The sequence below is a fragment of the Plecotus auritus genome, assembly GCF_963455305.1.
Source record: "Plecotus auritus genome assembly, chromosome: 8".
NCBI lineage: Eukaryota > Metazoa > Chordata > Mammalia > Chiroptera > Vespertilionidae > Plecotus > Plecotus auritus.
Genome location: NC_137782.1, coordinates 60,396,026 through 60,410,636, shown reverse-complemented (window position 1 = coordinate 60,410,636; position 14,611 = coordinate 60,396,026). Strand labels below are relative to the sequence as shown.

At 57.9% G+C, this 14,611-nt stretch overlaps 1 protein-coding gene across 2 annotated transcripts in view; it reads left to right on the top strand.

The window, feature by feature from the left end:
• The first annotated feature begins 417 nt into the window (after window positions 1-417).
• DLGAP4 (DLG associated protein 4) overlaps window positions 418-14,611 on the top strand; it is a 179,694-nt gene continuing 165,500 nt past the window's right edge. For both annotated transcript variants that reach the window (XM_080683322.1, XM_080683324.1), the window contains exon 1: window positions 418-557. The gene's annotated coding sequence lies outside the window, so the exon portion shown is untranslated. The remainder of the gene's footprint in view (window positions 558-14,611) is intronic.

Genomic DNA, 14,611 nt, shown 5'->3' with positions numbered 1-14,611 from the left:
TCCTCCGTGGGCCAGCCATTGTCAACCAAGGTTCCTGCTGACCAGCTCTGTAGCCTAGGGTTCCAGGCTTCTGTACTCCCGCAGCCCTGCTGTGTGACCTTGTGCCAGTAGCCTACACTCTCTGGGCAGTGGACCGAGGATCTCTAAGTGCCCTTCCGGTTAGCCACTAAGCTTCGCTGGCTACGGAGACCCTTCCCCTCCCCCAGGGCCGCGGGGCATGAGTGGAGGTGAGGGCTAGAAACAGCGCCGCCCCACCCCCCCCAATCACTAGTCCCAAGCCAGTGGCTGAATCCACGCCTGGTTTTGGGCGCAGCCACGCAGCCCCCTCCCCCGCGCGCTTCTCCCCGCCTCCCCCCCTCCCCGCGGCTCTTGGGGAGCCAGGGCGTGCGGCTCCTCCTCCCGCAGCCGCATCTGGGGCGCCGCGCCGGCCGGAGGAGAGGCATGGGGCGCCCACGGGCCAGGACCAGGGCCTAGGCGGGCGGACCTGCGAGTGGACCGAGAGGCGGCGGTACAGCGCAGCGGCCAGCGGGCCTAAGGCAGCCGAGGCGCCGGCGCAGGTGAGAGCGCGGGGGTGGCGCGCGGTGGCCCTGAAACCATTTCTGAGGCTGGTACACCCCGTCCCTCTGCAAGACCCCAAAATCTGGTTCTTCTCCAGGATAGACCTCCCTAAGCCGAGGGGTGACACTGGCGCAGAAAAGCGCGCCCCCCCTCCAGCAGTTTTGTCTGCTGAGCCCCTAATCCGAGGGGGCAGCTCTGCGGCTGGAAAGCCCCTTCTCTGGGAAGGATCTCCCCAATCTAGGTCTCCCTGAACCCTCAAATGAGGGGTCGGTGGCGCTGGGGCCCGGAACCCCCTATCCAGGGCCAGACCCCGCCCCCCCCATTCCAGTTCTTATTTCCCCCAACTCCCCCATGTCAAGGGACTGCCAAAGCTGGGAAGCCCCTCTTCGGGCCGACCCTCAATCTGCAGGGCGGCCAAGGGATGAGGCAGACCCCTCTGCATGGTCCACCAACCTTGGAGCTAAGGAGAGGGAGCCCTGCCAGCGCGGGGCCAGTCCTCCATTCAGCCCCGCCGCCTCCATCCCACCTCAGTAGTCCCGGAGCCTGCCCAGCAGGCTTACCCCCTTCCCAGGCTTTTCCCCGGGACCTGGTATCTGGAGAGGGGCGAGGGCAACCTACACCCCTCCGGCGCTGCATGGTGCCCCCTCCCTGTTCGCGTACTCAGGAGAGGCCGAACTGACCCGAGCACCTGGACTGGGAGGGGGGTTGCTCACATGGCTAGGGGAGGCCCCCACGTGTGGCTCCCCAGCCCCCCGTGGTAAAAGGGGTTTGTGTTCAGAGCGGATGGCAGGTGGACCAGGTGGCCAGAGAGGATAGCTGGGTCCAGATGTGCCTTCTGAGAGGGGACATGTGCTATCTGGACATGTGATGTCCCCTGGCCTCTTTGGACCAACCTACCTCCTCCGATCCTCCTCCATCCTTACATTCCTCTTCCTTCATTCCTCTCTCGTCTCCCAACCTTCCTCCGCGCTGCCTGTGCTGCAGAGGGGCTGCCAGAGACTGTTGATGTTAGGGGGGGAAATGAAATGCAGGAAGGGGTTATGGGTTGGCGAAGGCCAGTTGTTGGGGTGAGAGGGTGAACGAGGTGCCCCTGCCCCGAGGATGGGAAGCCTCAAGCTTAGAAGGCAGCCCTAATGGGGGAAGGGTTCCTGCACCCCGCTGCCTGCTAGTGAAAATGACAGAGCGGGAGGGGGCTGCAGTCCCCAGCCCAACGGAGGCTGTACTGGCCTTCCTCTCTGCCGCTGCACCTCCCCTCCCTGCCCAGGTCCCTGGGTCCAGGCGCTCTCTGCCTCTGTGCCTTCACCTGTGGGAGGGGCTATGCTTCTGCCGAGCTGGAGGTTGTATGAAACCATCTCAGAAAGTGGCTGTTGGAGGAGCCCAGTTTCCGTCCCACAGAGGGGACTGTGGGCTGCCTGGTCCCAGGGTGGCCCGAGGGGCCTGAGCCAGACTGCTGTGAGCAGCAGAGCTGGGTGGGGCCGCAGAGCTGAGTGGCCAATTGGTGGCTGGAGTGTTGGGAGCCACAACCAGGCCCCAGAGCTGGCTGTTGTCCAGTTAGCAGCAGATGCCGAGTGTGTTCCCAGCAGCTCCTGGGGACACTGCTGTGCACATGGGGCAGGTGTGTGTGCACGTGTGCCTGCACTGTGGCAGGGGTGCGCCAAGGCTCCTGGGTCCTCCTGGAGCAAGGGACAGCAGCTCAACTTCTGCCAGTGTGCCTGTGTGTGGTGTCACCCTCCCCTCATTCATCCATCAGAGGCCAGGCTAGGCCTGTGCTGGGTGCTGGGGACATGTGATGGCTGGATGTGGTCCCCACTCTCAAGGAGCCCCTGTTTTGTGTGGGAGGCAGTCTGTGCTGGGCATTGGGGACAGGGCATAAGGCCCAGATTGGGGAGAAAGTGTGGGGTAGAGCAGGCCTGGTGGCTGAATTATGTGGGACCCAGGGCAGCATTGAGAAGGAGCTGCAAGTTTGAGGGATGAGCCCTGGCTGTGCCTGACAGTGGAGTTGGTGTTTTTGAAGAAGCCATGTAGCACTCGGGAACGAAGGATAAACTGTACTTTAGACCTTTCCAAAGACTCAGGGACATATTGGACGTACCAGGGGCACCCACTGGTATCTTGTTAGGTTCTTGTGTGGTTTATGGGCCATTTGCTTTATAAATGTCAGCATCTCTGCATGATGGGAAGGCTCTGAGGAATTGGGTACTTTATGTGACAGGAAGCAGGAGGTCTCTATCCTTTCATTCATCTGTGATTGATAGATTCATTCATTCATTCATTCATTCAAAAAAGCATTAAAAATAGCATTATCTGGCTAAGTACATTTAAACACTTCCACTTAAACATTCTGAGATGTGAATTAATAAAATCTTTTTTAATATATTTTTATTTCAGAGAGGAAAGGAGAGGGTGAGAGAGATAGAAACATCAATGATGAGAGAGAATCATTGATTGGCTGCCTCCTGCACGCCCGCTACTGGGGATCGAGCCCACAACTCAGGCATGTGCCCTTGACTGGAATTGAACCTGAGACCCTTCAGTCCACAGGCCGACGCTCTATCCACTGAGCCAAACTGGGTAGGGCTGAATCAATAAAATCTTAAGCGCAGATTTTTTTTTTTAAAGCACACAGAAGATACTCAATAAATGCCTGCAGCTCCTAGGATGAAGCTCAGCCTCCTCCCCCAACTAGCCACCTCTGTAGCCATATCTTGTACCCCTATTCCTCCCTCTTTAGCTCCGGTTCCCCTGGCCTGCTTTCAGTTCCTGGAACAGGCCATGTTCCCTGCAGCCTCAGGGTCTTTGCACGAGCTGGTTTCTCTGCCTGAACCAGCCCTGCATTTACCTACTTAACTACTACTCATCATCCGGGTCTCAACTCAGCCATCACTTCCAGAAGAAAGCCTTCCTTGACACCCAGGCCAGGTTGTGTCCCTGTCACCACCCTCACAGCCCCTGGGGCCTCTGCCTTCACCCAGTCACCACTCGTTATTGGATGCTTCTTGGTGTGGTTAGTGTGGGGAGAGGCAGGTCACCTCTTCAGGTCATTCCCCTGGTGCTGAGGACTTGGCTCTTCCTCCACCCTCAGTCCATTCGTCTTGGCTAAATAAATGGACGAACATGGTCTGGGCCAGACTGAGTTGAGGGCTTGGGGGTAGGGCAGAAGCCTTGGCCAAACCCAGTTGCCAATGTGACCATCCCCATGGTTTCCTGGCCTTCACCTGGGTCTGCAAATCCAGAGGCATTTGGCTGACTTCTGTGGAAGTTAAGCTCATGGCTTCTAAAATCCCAGTGTGTTTGTGGAACCCCAGATGCTTTAGAAGAGTATGGGGGGCCACATGTGGGCAGGACCCTGTGATTTGGGGAGAGAGTGTCAGTGACCATCTAGTCGGGCATTTATTCCTGCAACAGTTTATTTGCTCACATCATCACCTGCTTACTTGTTCATTTGTTCTTTCACTTACTACGTCACCAGCTGGTCACCCCTCCATTTCCTAGTCTTCAATTTCTTCTTTAGGCCACCAGGGTTCTCAGTGCCCGGCTGTATGTCAGGCTTGGGGACACAGAGTCAAACCCAGGAGGCCCTGTCCGTAAACTATAGTCACCTTGCCTGGCCCCTCCCAGTGATGGAGGCTGATTTGGTCCCAGTGCTGGGAAGGGGCCACTAGTTTGGACCTGTGGAAGTGCTTCCTGGAGAACGGGCACGGGATCTGGAGTGGGTTTTGGAGGATTAGAGGGATTCGGGTAGATGGAGAATTGCGGGGAAGGGCACTGCTGGGTGAGAGGATGGCATTGGTAAAGGCAGGGAGGCAGCCCAGGGCGAGGCAGGCTTGGGGATGATGGGTCACATGTCCATATAGGAGGAGGCTCTCCAGAGCAGGCTATAGGGAGGCTGGTCATGGAGGAGGACAGTGTGCCATCATGGTGGGCATCCAATCTATGCCAGGAGCCCTGCTGTTTTGTGCCCCTAGATCAGGGGTGGGGAACCTTTTTTCTGCCAAGGGCCATTGGGTGTTTATAACATCATTCACGGGCCACACAAAATTATCGACTTAAAAATTAGCCTGCTTTGTTTGGTCAAACATTTAATGCCTTGGTGGGATCAGGCCAAATGATTCTGCAGGCCTTATGTGGCTCTCGGGCCTTACATGGCCTGAGGGTCAGATGTTCCCCCCCTTCTGCCCTAGATGAAGCATGACCCCTCTCTCGATTCAGTTGATAACCTGAAGGCTTGGACCCAGTGATCTCAGAGGAGCCTGCTATGTGCCCTGCTCGGGGAGGGAGGGAGCCGACATGGGTCCTGACAGCCCAGGAAGGGAGTCCTCAAGGCCCTGCTCCCCTTTGGGCATGCGAGGGGCTGTCACAGGGTGGGCTTGGTTTACTCTGGTGGCTTTGGGGGAATTGGAAGGGCAGCATGTGCTGGCTTCGGAGGCATGGGTCAACGGGGCTGACGAGGAAGAGATGTTCCACAGAAAGCCCTATCAGAGGAGGGAGTGCAGGGGCTGGCAGGGTTGGGAGGGAGTGCCCACTATGCAAACTCTCCCTGCTCCTACACCCTCTCTACGGTGACCCAGGCCAGGACTGAGGCCTGTAGGGTGTGTGCAGCACTCTACAACTTTGCAGAACGAGTTAATCCACACATCTTCTAGCTACCCCCAGGCGTAGGAATGAAAAGGGATATTGCCTCCACTTGACAGATGAGGAAACTGAGGCTCGGAGCAGTGGGTGGCTGCCCAAGGTCACTCAGAGGAGGGGGATTAAACCTGCAGCACAGGAGCCCCCTGCCACTGGGTCCCTGGGGGTGCCAGTGGGGAGGGCCCTCTTGCTCACTGATCATACATCATTTCATGAGCCGATGAGTGGGTCCCTGGATCCCTCTGTGCCGGGTTTCGCAATGCCGCCTCCTCCCTGCCGAGTTGTCTGACGTGGCCTTTTCAAAAACCCAAAATGAATGGAAGCAAATTTTGTTTGGAGAATTTTGCTACACCCTTCACTAGGGCTGGTCGCAAAACCAGGCTTGGGGATCCCTGCTGGTGTTGATGATAATAATAATAACAACAGTGTCCTTGGCTAACATCCATTCATTCAATAAAGCGTCATTGACCTGACCATCTGCCAGGAGTTTGCACATTGCTGGGCCCTTTATTTCGCGAGCATTCTCTCTAAGCACCTTAAATCCAGCCTCTCCTTTAGTCCCATCACACCCTACTGTTATGATCCCCATTTTACAGATGAGGTAACTGGGGCACAGAGAGCTGTAGTAAGCTGTCCAAGGCCCACAGTTGGTGAGGTGGTAGCACCAGAATACAAATCCAAGCCGGTTATGTTTAGGGTCTGGTCTTAGCCCTGTGTCCTAGAGATTCTGGAATCCCCATTTGTTCAACAGAAGTGATGGTGGGGCTGGAATGTGGGCGTCAGGCCCCTGAGAATCAAATGCAGACCCAGATCCCGGCTTGGAGAGCCTGGACACACGCTGGGGTCAGCCTGGTCTGAGAGAGTGACCTCAGGAGTGTCCCTGCATGTCAGTGGCCATTCGTCAGTGGCCACCTCCCAGGCCCAGCCCGAGGTCCCGGTGTGGATTTTAGAAAGAGGAGAGCTGTGGCCTCTCCCAGCTCCTCTCCTCACACACAGTTCCGGTAGGTGGCCCATCGTTCAGGCTTCCTGGCGGGGGAAGGGGAGGTGACATGGGTGCTGAGAAGTGACCATGCCTGCAGTACTGAGGGAGAACCAAATGCTTGGTCTCTGGGACCATTCCGTGAAGGGGCAGAACACACACACACACACACACACACACACACACACACCAGCAGCCCCAGGGCCCAGCCACAGGGAACCTGGTGGTTGTCTTCCCTCCCTCAGTGAAGAAGCCTGTGCAGGAGCCCATCTCGGAGTTGCTTCCGAAATGGCTAAAGCGACCTTTGGTGTGTGAAGGGTCATCTTTAAAAAATACATCATGTGGGCAAGTTCTGTCTTTGATAGTAGAAATGGGGCAGGCATCCTGGAGTATAAATAAGACACAAGACCATTTATTGAGTACCTGCTGTGTACCTAACACTGTGCACACAACAGGGGCTCAGAGCCACACCCAGCAAGGTGGTTGTGATTGTGCAGGGGTCAGGGGTGCTCTGTGCCACCAGGTACCAGGGCTGGGGAGCGAGAACTTGACCTCTGGGTCTGGGTATTTTTCTTTCTGTAGTGACAGATGAGCCTGCACTGACAGAGGTGGTTCCAGGAGGTGGGGACTGGAATAAGAGTGGTGAACTGGTTTGCTGCTGTGTCCCGACTGAGTCCCTGCATCTCTGGGCATCCTGGTCTCCATCTATTTGTTGGGGTGCTGGGGTTAGGTCTCCAGGGCTCTCCCAGCTCAGCTCTGTGACTCCAGTGGTGAATGGAGCTGGGCTTCTCTCTGGGTGGTGCAGGGAGCCCTCATGGTCCTCACCCCTGACCCTCTGCCTGGCCTCCCACCTCTCCCTGTCCCCCCAGCCCTAGCCAGAGAGAGGGAGCCTTTCCTTCCGCCCACTGCAGGCTGAATGCGTGACGTGACGCAGCAACCCAGGGCTCTGGAGCGCAGCTTGGAGACGGGGATTCGGGTTTGCTAAAGACAGGGGAAGAAAGGTTCTTCCCACCACCCCCAGCTGCCTGCCTGCCTCCCTCCCTCCCCTGGCTGCTGCCAAGCCCTGGCACCTCCTCGGCTCTGCCAGATCCACTTGGGCGGTGAGAGACTCAAGGCTGGAGGCTCAGCTGAACAGGGCCCAAGTTCTAGTCTCAGCGCGCCGGGCCTCGCTGTGTGACCCTGGCATGGCTGCCTGCCTTTTCTGGGCAGTGTGTACCGTGAGTGATAGGCTTGCTATTTGCAGGGGCAGGGCTGTAGTCCAGACACGGCATTAGAGTTAGCTCCAGGGCCCTGTGCTACATGTGCTCTCCAGGTGTGCACCTGCAGTGGAGGGAGCAGGGTGCTGGAATCATCCCCATCTTATATCTGGGGAAACTGAGGCTGTGCACTGGTGGGTGCTGGAGTGAGGATTTGAACTCAGGTCTGCGTGATTCAGGCATCCAGGTGGGAAAGCAGGCCCCAGCGAGGCCTGTGAGCCTCCCCATTCACTCTCTGGGTCTCAGTTTCCCCATCTGTGCAGTAGGTGTGGAGTGAAGAGTTGTGGCTGCCCCTGCCCATCTCTGGGCCCTCACTGGCTCTGCTGGGAATTTTCTGAGCCTCTCACCGGCCTCCAGCTCCCATCCTCAAAGCCAAGGTGTGCAGGCAGGCGAGAAGGTGTCAGCATCTCCTCTCCTCTGGGGAGCCTGCCGCCTTTGGGGTGTGAGAGATTCCTGGAGGACTGGGACTGTGAGGCCTTCCAGGGACGGCATGGGCCGGGCAGAGGCTGGTTGGCTCTGGGTCCCTTGTGGGTCTTGGCTGGCCGTGAGGCCGGGCCCTCTGCCTGTCTATGCATCTGACCCTTGTGTATCTGGTTCACCAGGGACGCTGGGAGAGTGCAGCGTGGACAGGAAGGTAGGGCCGCTCTGGGCCCTTTCCCACCCCTGATGTGTGTGTGTGTGTGTGTGTGTGTGTGTGTGTGTGTGTGTGTGTGGTGGGGGGGTGTTTGTGCATGTGTGTGTGGTTGTGTGTTGTGTATATATGGTATGTGGTATATGTATATGTGGGGAGGGTATGTATGTATGTGGTATTTGTGGTATGTGTGTGGTATGTATGTTTATGTGTATATGTGGTGTATAGTTGGTGTGTATATGTGTGTATGTAGTGTGTATATATATGGTATGTGTGTGGGTATGTGTGTTTGTATGTGTGTATGTGGTATATGTGTGGTATGTGTATGTTTATGTGTATGTGTGGTGTGTGTGGGTGTGTGTGTTTATATGTGTGTAGGTGGGGTGTGTGTGTACATGGTATGTGTATGAGTACGTATGTATGTGGGGAGTGGGAGGGCATGTGCGTTTATATGTGTGTAGGTGGGGTATGTGTACAAAGTATGTGTATGGGTACGTGTGTATGTGGGGAGTGGGAGGGCATGTGCGTTTATATGTGTGTAGGTGGGGTGTGTGTGTACATCGTATGTGTATGGGTACGTGTATACGTGGGGAGTGGGAGGGCATGTGCGTTTATATGTGTGTAGGTGGGGTGTGTGTGTACATGGTATGTGTATGGGTACGTGTGTATGTGGGGAGTGTGAGGGCGTGTGCGTTTACATGTGTATACGTGTATGTGACATTGCCCCCCCTGAGGCCAGGCCTTTTGTAGATTGTCAGATCCTCTCAACACTGGGAGGTAGATATTATCATTACCTTCCCTTTCTCTCTTTCTTTTTCTAAGTTTTCATTCAACAAACACGTTAGGTGGCTGCTGTGGGTGTGGAGCTGGTGCTGGGCATATCTCAGCGAATGAGCCCCTGGTGCCCTGTGAAGCCCATAAGCCTCTTGGGAGGCTGGCAGCCATGACATAAACACCAAGGATGACTGTAAACCCACCTCAGTGACAGCTGCTGCTACCACTGGGAAGTACAGACCTGACCAGCCGGGGGCCGGGGAAGGCTGCCCCAAGGAGGGGACCCTGGAGCTGAGACATGAGAGTGAGAGGAGTTAGCTGGGTGGAACAGCCTGGCCGAGGCCCTTGCTGGGAACGGCCTAGGGCGTGTGAGGGTCTGAACCTGGAGAGAGGAGGAGAGGCTGGGCCCGAGGAGCCAGGGCTTGCGGGCTGCAGATGGACTGCTGATGCTTGAGGAAACGGAGGCTCAGAGAGGCGCAGCAGCCTGCCCAGGTGGGGCTGGGGTCTTGCTGAATGTGGATCTGATCACCGAGGGGTTTCTGGAGGCCCCACTCTGGCTGTGGCTACAGAGTCCTTGGCCATCACTGGGTCCAACTCAGGGCATTTAAGCAACTTGCCTGAGCTCCTGCAGCAAGTCCATGTGGAGATGGGCCTCCTCTTCACAGCCTCTCAGCCTCTCCCTGCACCGGGGCTTCCCCTGAAAGAAACTGGAGCCCCAGAAGGTTCCAGAGCAGGCAGATTCCCAATGCTCTCCTGGCCGGTCACGCCCCGGCCTTCCCGGCACTGGCTGGGAGGGCTAGCTGTCTGCCTGCCTGCGGAGCCACCTGACCTCTGCTGATCACTGTATCGCCAAACTCTGCTGATGCTAGACAGACAGGGGCCAAGGCAGTGGGCAGCCTGGAGTGGGACGGTGGTGGGCAGGGGCACCTCACGGCCAGCAGCCCGGAAGTGCCAGGAACCAATGGCCAGGGTGGGTTTGATAAATGACAAGGCCATTCCTGGGGGCTGATGGGGAGGCAGCTTTGTGCCTGGAGCCCTTGGGGTGAGTCTGGGGTTTGGCTACAAAGCAGAAATTGGGTTCCTTTCCCACCTCCCCTCCCCCTCTCAGGTGTCTCTTGGCTTCAGTTTTCGTGGCCTGTATACCCTCTGCATGCAGGCAACACGATTGGTCCAGAAACCACACCTGACCCCTCACACCCTGTCATGGCCCAGAGCCTGGAACAGTTGATGCCTCTGTCACCTGCCTCCGTGTATTCTTGCAGCCCCTCCTGCCCCCATCATGCCCTCACCTGCAGCTCAGCTGAACGACTTGGGACTCCCATGTCTCTGGCCCCAGCCTCTGCATTTACTGTTCCCTGTGACTGGAAAGGCCTTCCTCAAAGGTTTCACTCAGTAATTCTATTTACTGCTATTTACTGCTGAGCTCAGCCTCTCCCTCCCCCCCCCCGCCCCCCTCACCCCACCCAGGAGACCTGCCCTCTCATCCCACGGAGTCACCTCGCCCAGACTCCAGAGGCCTGTGGACTGTGAGGTCCACTTAGTGTCTGCTCCCCCACCAGGCAGAGGCCCCTCCAGGCAGGGCCGGGCTGAGGCCTGGCACACAGTGGGTGCACAGATCATGAGTGTCTGCTGAGCCCAGTGGCTAGAGGACAGCAGGTGCCCCTCCAGGTCCTTTCCCACAGAGGGGCCAGGTCACGTGGCAGGTGTCTCAGACAAGAGCCAGGTTGACACCCCATTGTGGCCCCTCATTCCTTCCCTCCCAGGCCCATCTGGGGTGCCGTGAGGTGCTCAGGGGCTGAGCAAATGGGAAGTTGGCTGGTTGGTTACCCTATTTTAGCTTGCGGCCCACCAGGGCTTTTTTTTGCCTATCTGAGAAGCCCAACTGTTTGAAAGGAATATATTTCTCCTTCTTTAGGCCCCCGAAATTTTGGGATCTGTTTGTTCCTTCAGCCGAGTCCACACTGACTAATACAAATATCAGCTATGTGCCGGGCATTGTCCTAGGCACCGGGAATAATAATACTCACCTCTTGAAGGGCTGCTGTGAGAATTTAATGCAAACTAATACGTGAAAGCCTGTAGCTTTGTGCTGGCACAGGGTAAGCTCTGTGGTTAGACAAGTTATTTCAGGTCTGCTCTTCTGTCTGAAAACAGAAGGGGCAGCCGTGCAGAGAAGGCTGCGGCTGAGAGGGAGGACCCCTGGACAGACTGGGGGCCGCCCGTGGAAGCAGCCCCAGCCTGGGTCACGGTGAAGCTCACCCTCCGGAGCCCTGGTCGCTCCCTCCGTCTCCCCTTCTCAAGGCTCACCTTCTGTGTTAGTTGTCTGTTGATGCATAACAAATTACCCCAAAACTGAGTGGCTTAAAACAGAAATGGACATTTATATCTCTTTCTCACACACACAGTCTCTCTCCGGAAGCCGCTCTGAGGGAATCTGGTTCAGGCTCCTCATCGATAGGTTAATTGGAGTGATGCTGGCGATTTCCGTGAGGTCTGGGCCAGACCTGGGCATCAGCCGTCTCTCCAGGACCCCCAGTGACTCTGGGCCCAGGTGAGGCACGACGAGGGAGCGTGACACTCCTCAGGGCACTCTGAGACCAGCCTGGGCGCCCTCAGGACCCACACTCTCACCCGCTGCTCCGTCCTGCCCAGGGCCAGAGCGGGCGAGGGTGGGGAGGGAAGGCTCCAGCTGTGTGGGGTTTTAGTGCCTGTGTAAAAAGGAGGTGTTAATAGCAGCGAGTATTTATGTCCAGCCATTTTAATGCACAAGTTTTTTTTCTGGTTTTGTTTTTAATCGAAAAAGCAAAACTGAGTGGGAAGGTGGCACTGCCTCCGTCCCGAGGAACCTGGGAAGGCTTTTAGGAACCACAGGCTGACCTCCCCAGGGTGGCCACCCCAGGAGGAAGTGAGCCGACGCTGAAGGTTGGCCTGACTTTGAGTCCTGGCTCTCCTCACCAGCTGCGTGGCCTGGAGCAGATCACAGAAACCTCTCTGAGCCTCAGTTTCCCCATCTGTCCCCATGGGAATAACAGTGTCACTGCATGCCTTAGAGGCTTGGTGTGAGGGTTCAGTGAGGTTCTTTGTGTTAAAGTACCTAGGACAGGGCCCAGCACACAGGAGGTGCTCAAGGAAAAGCAGCTACTGTTGTTATGCTCTGTCATGAGACCCCTGACACACACACACACACACACACACACACACACACACACACACACACACGAGCCCTCTGGTGTTCCCTCCCCAACTCTGATCCAGAACAGCTCACAGCGAGTGGTCCTTGGCCTCCCAGTGAGACCAGCACACAGAGGGAGACACACTTATCTCCACTTTTCAGATGGGGAATCTGGGGCCCAGCTGTGACTTGCCTGAGGGCCTCAGTGGTAGAGCTGGGACTGAAGCAAAGGCCTCTTGACTCGGAACCTAGTGCTCTTTCTGCCGTCCCACTCTGAAGGGTCCTCGGGAGAACCTCAAGTAGCCAAAGAGAATCCTGGGAATCCTCAGGGAGCCTGAGAACAGGACACTTGGGTCCTTCACCCATCTCTGCCCCCAGGCTCCCGGGTGACCCTCTTGGAGGTGCCTCCCTCTCTGTGCCTGTGTTGCAACAAAATGTCGGGAAGAGTCTGGACTCTGGACTACTTGGGACCAAGGTCCCCTTTCCTGGGCCTACCTCTGTGTCCCTTCCCCCACGCCCACCCTGTGTCCCCTCCCCCAGACCCACTTCTGTGTCCCCTCCCCCAGGCCCACCTCTGTGTCCCCTCCCCCAGGCCCACCCCTGTGTCCCCTCTCCCAGGCCCACCTCTGTGTCCCCTCTCCCAGGCCTACCCTGTGTCCCCTCCCCCAGGCCCACCTCTGTGTCCCCTCCCCCAGGCCCACCCTGTGTCCCCTCCCCCAGGCCCACCTCTGTGTCCCCTCCCCCAGGCCCACCTCTGTGTCCCCTCCCCCAGGCCCACCCTGTGTCCCCTCCCCCAGGCCCACCTCTGTGTCCCCTCTCCCAGGCCCACCTCTGTGTCCCCTCCCCCAGGCCCACCTCTGTGTCCCCTCCCCCAGGCCCACCCTGTGTCCCCTCCCCCAGGCCCACCTCTGTGTCCCCTCCCCCAGGCCCACCCTGTGTCCCCTCCCCCAGGTCCACCTCTGTGTCCCCTCCCCCAGGCCCACCTCTGTGTCCCCTCCCCCAGGCCCACCTCTGTGTCCCCTCTCCCAGGCCCACCCTGTGTCCCCTCTCCCAGGCCCACCTCTGTGTTCCCTTCCCCCAGGCCCACCCTGTGTCCTCTCCCCCAGGCCCACCTCTGTGTCCCCTCCCCCAGGCCCACCTCTGTGTCCCCTCTCCCAGGCCCACCTCTGTGTCCCCTCTCCCAGGCCCACCCTGTGTCCCCTCTCCCAGGCCCACCTCTGTGTCCCTTCCCCCAGGCCCACCCTGTGTCCCCTCCCTCCTCTGCTGGCCTGGTTTGTGCATGGCCCACATTCAAGGCAGCAGCTTTTCGATGGGAGATCAGGCAGTGGGAATCCTCCTTGGGGAAGCCCACCCAGGCCCACCCCTGACCCTTGGCCCCAGGGTGGGGGGATGGACTCCCTCTGCCAGGGCCAGTGGCTGTGGGCCTGTCTGCAGCCACTCCCCAACCTGCAGGCCTGCCGACCTCCCCCACTCCCTCCCTGTGTGTCCTGCATTGGGGAGCAGATATATTTAGACAAAATACTTTGTTCTGTACAAATTCCACATCTACTGTGCTTCTGGCTGAGGGAGGCAGGGCCTGAGAGCAGCCTCCCCTGTACCTGGAGTCTGGCTGCCTCGAGAGCTCTGAGGGCTGCTGGCTGGGGGCAGGGCATGCTGATCAGAAGGGTTCCAGGTCTTCCTCTGCACCTCCCTGTCCCCTACACCCACATCTCTCTGACCTTTGGCCTCCAAGTCACAGCTATGCTCCGTCATCCACTCCCCTGCTCCCACTTCCTCTGAGCCGCTCAGTCCTCCTCTGCCCTCTCAGCACTCAGCACACGTTCTACCGTGTAGAGTCAGTGGTCAAACGTGGATTTCCTATCTGCTGTGGCCAGGCCCTTGCTGGACTCTGGGGACACGGAGATGACGAATGAGGGCCTTCCAGGTGGCCACATCCTGGTCTGGAGAGGGGTCACAGGCCACCAGGACAACATCGAGATACCTGTGACGATAGCAGGGAGCCCTAGGACAAGGACACTAAGCTGGGGCCATGGTCAGGGAAGGTTCTTGGAGGACGGTGTGGTCCGAGCTGAGACCTTTAGGTTCAGTGGGAGGGAGCCAACACTAGAGACGGAGTAGGCAGTCCTGGCCAAGGGAACAGCATGTGCAAAGGCCACACGTTAGCAAGGACATGGCTGCTCTTGGGAAAGTGAAGCAGGGAGACGGGCAGGGACCGGATCTCACTGTGCCCTGAGTGTCCGGCTGGGGGTCTTGCCCCCCAACGCCTTCCCCTACCCTGGGCACTGGAGAACCGTGGGAGACCTTCCACAGCAGGGCAGCGGCCAAGTCGTGTGCGCATGCAGGGCTGCTGGGCAGGGTTGTACCTGCTGCCGCCAGGCTTGCTCCGCTCCCACGGCAGATGCGCAGTGCCCAGCTTGGTTGGGTGGGAATCAGAAATAGCTCACACGTGCTCAGCGCTTGGTGAAGCAGCTCCCTCCTCCCCCGCCTCAGTGCATTTCATCTGCACCCGAGTCAAGGACAGCTCAGTGCCTGCGAGCTGGGTGACCTTCTCCCTCCGTTTATTAATATACCGCCCACTGGGGCTGCAGGCAGAACTGGGAGAGTGTGTGCGG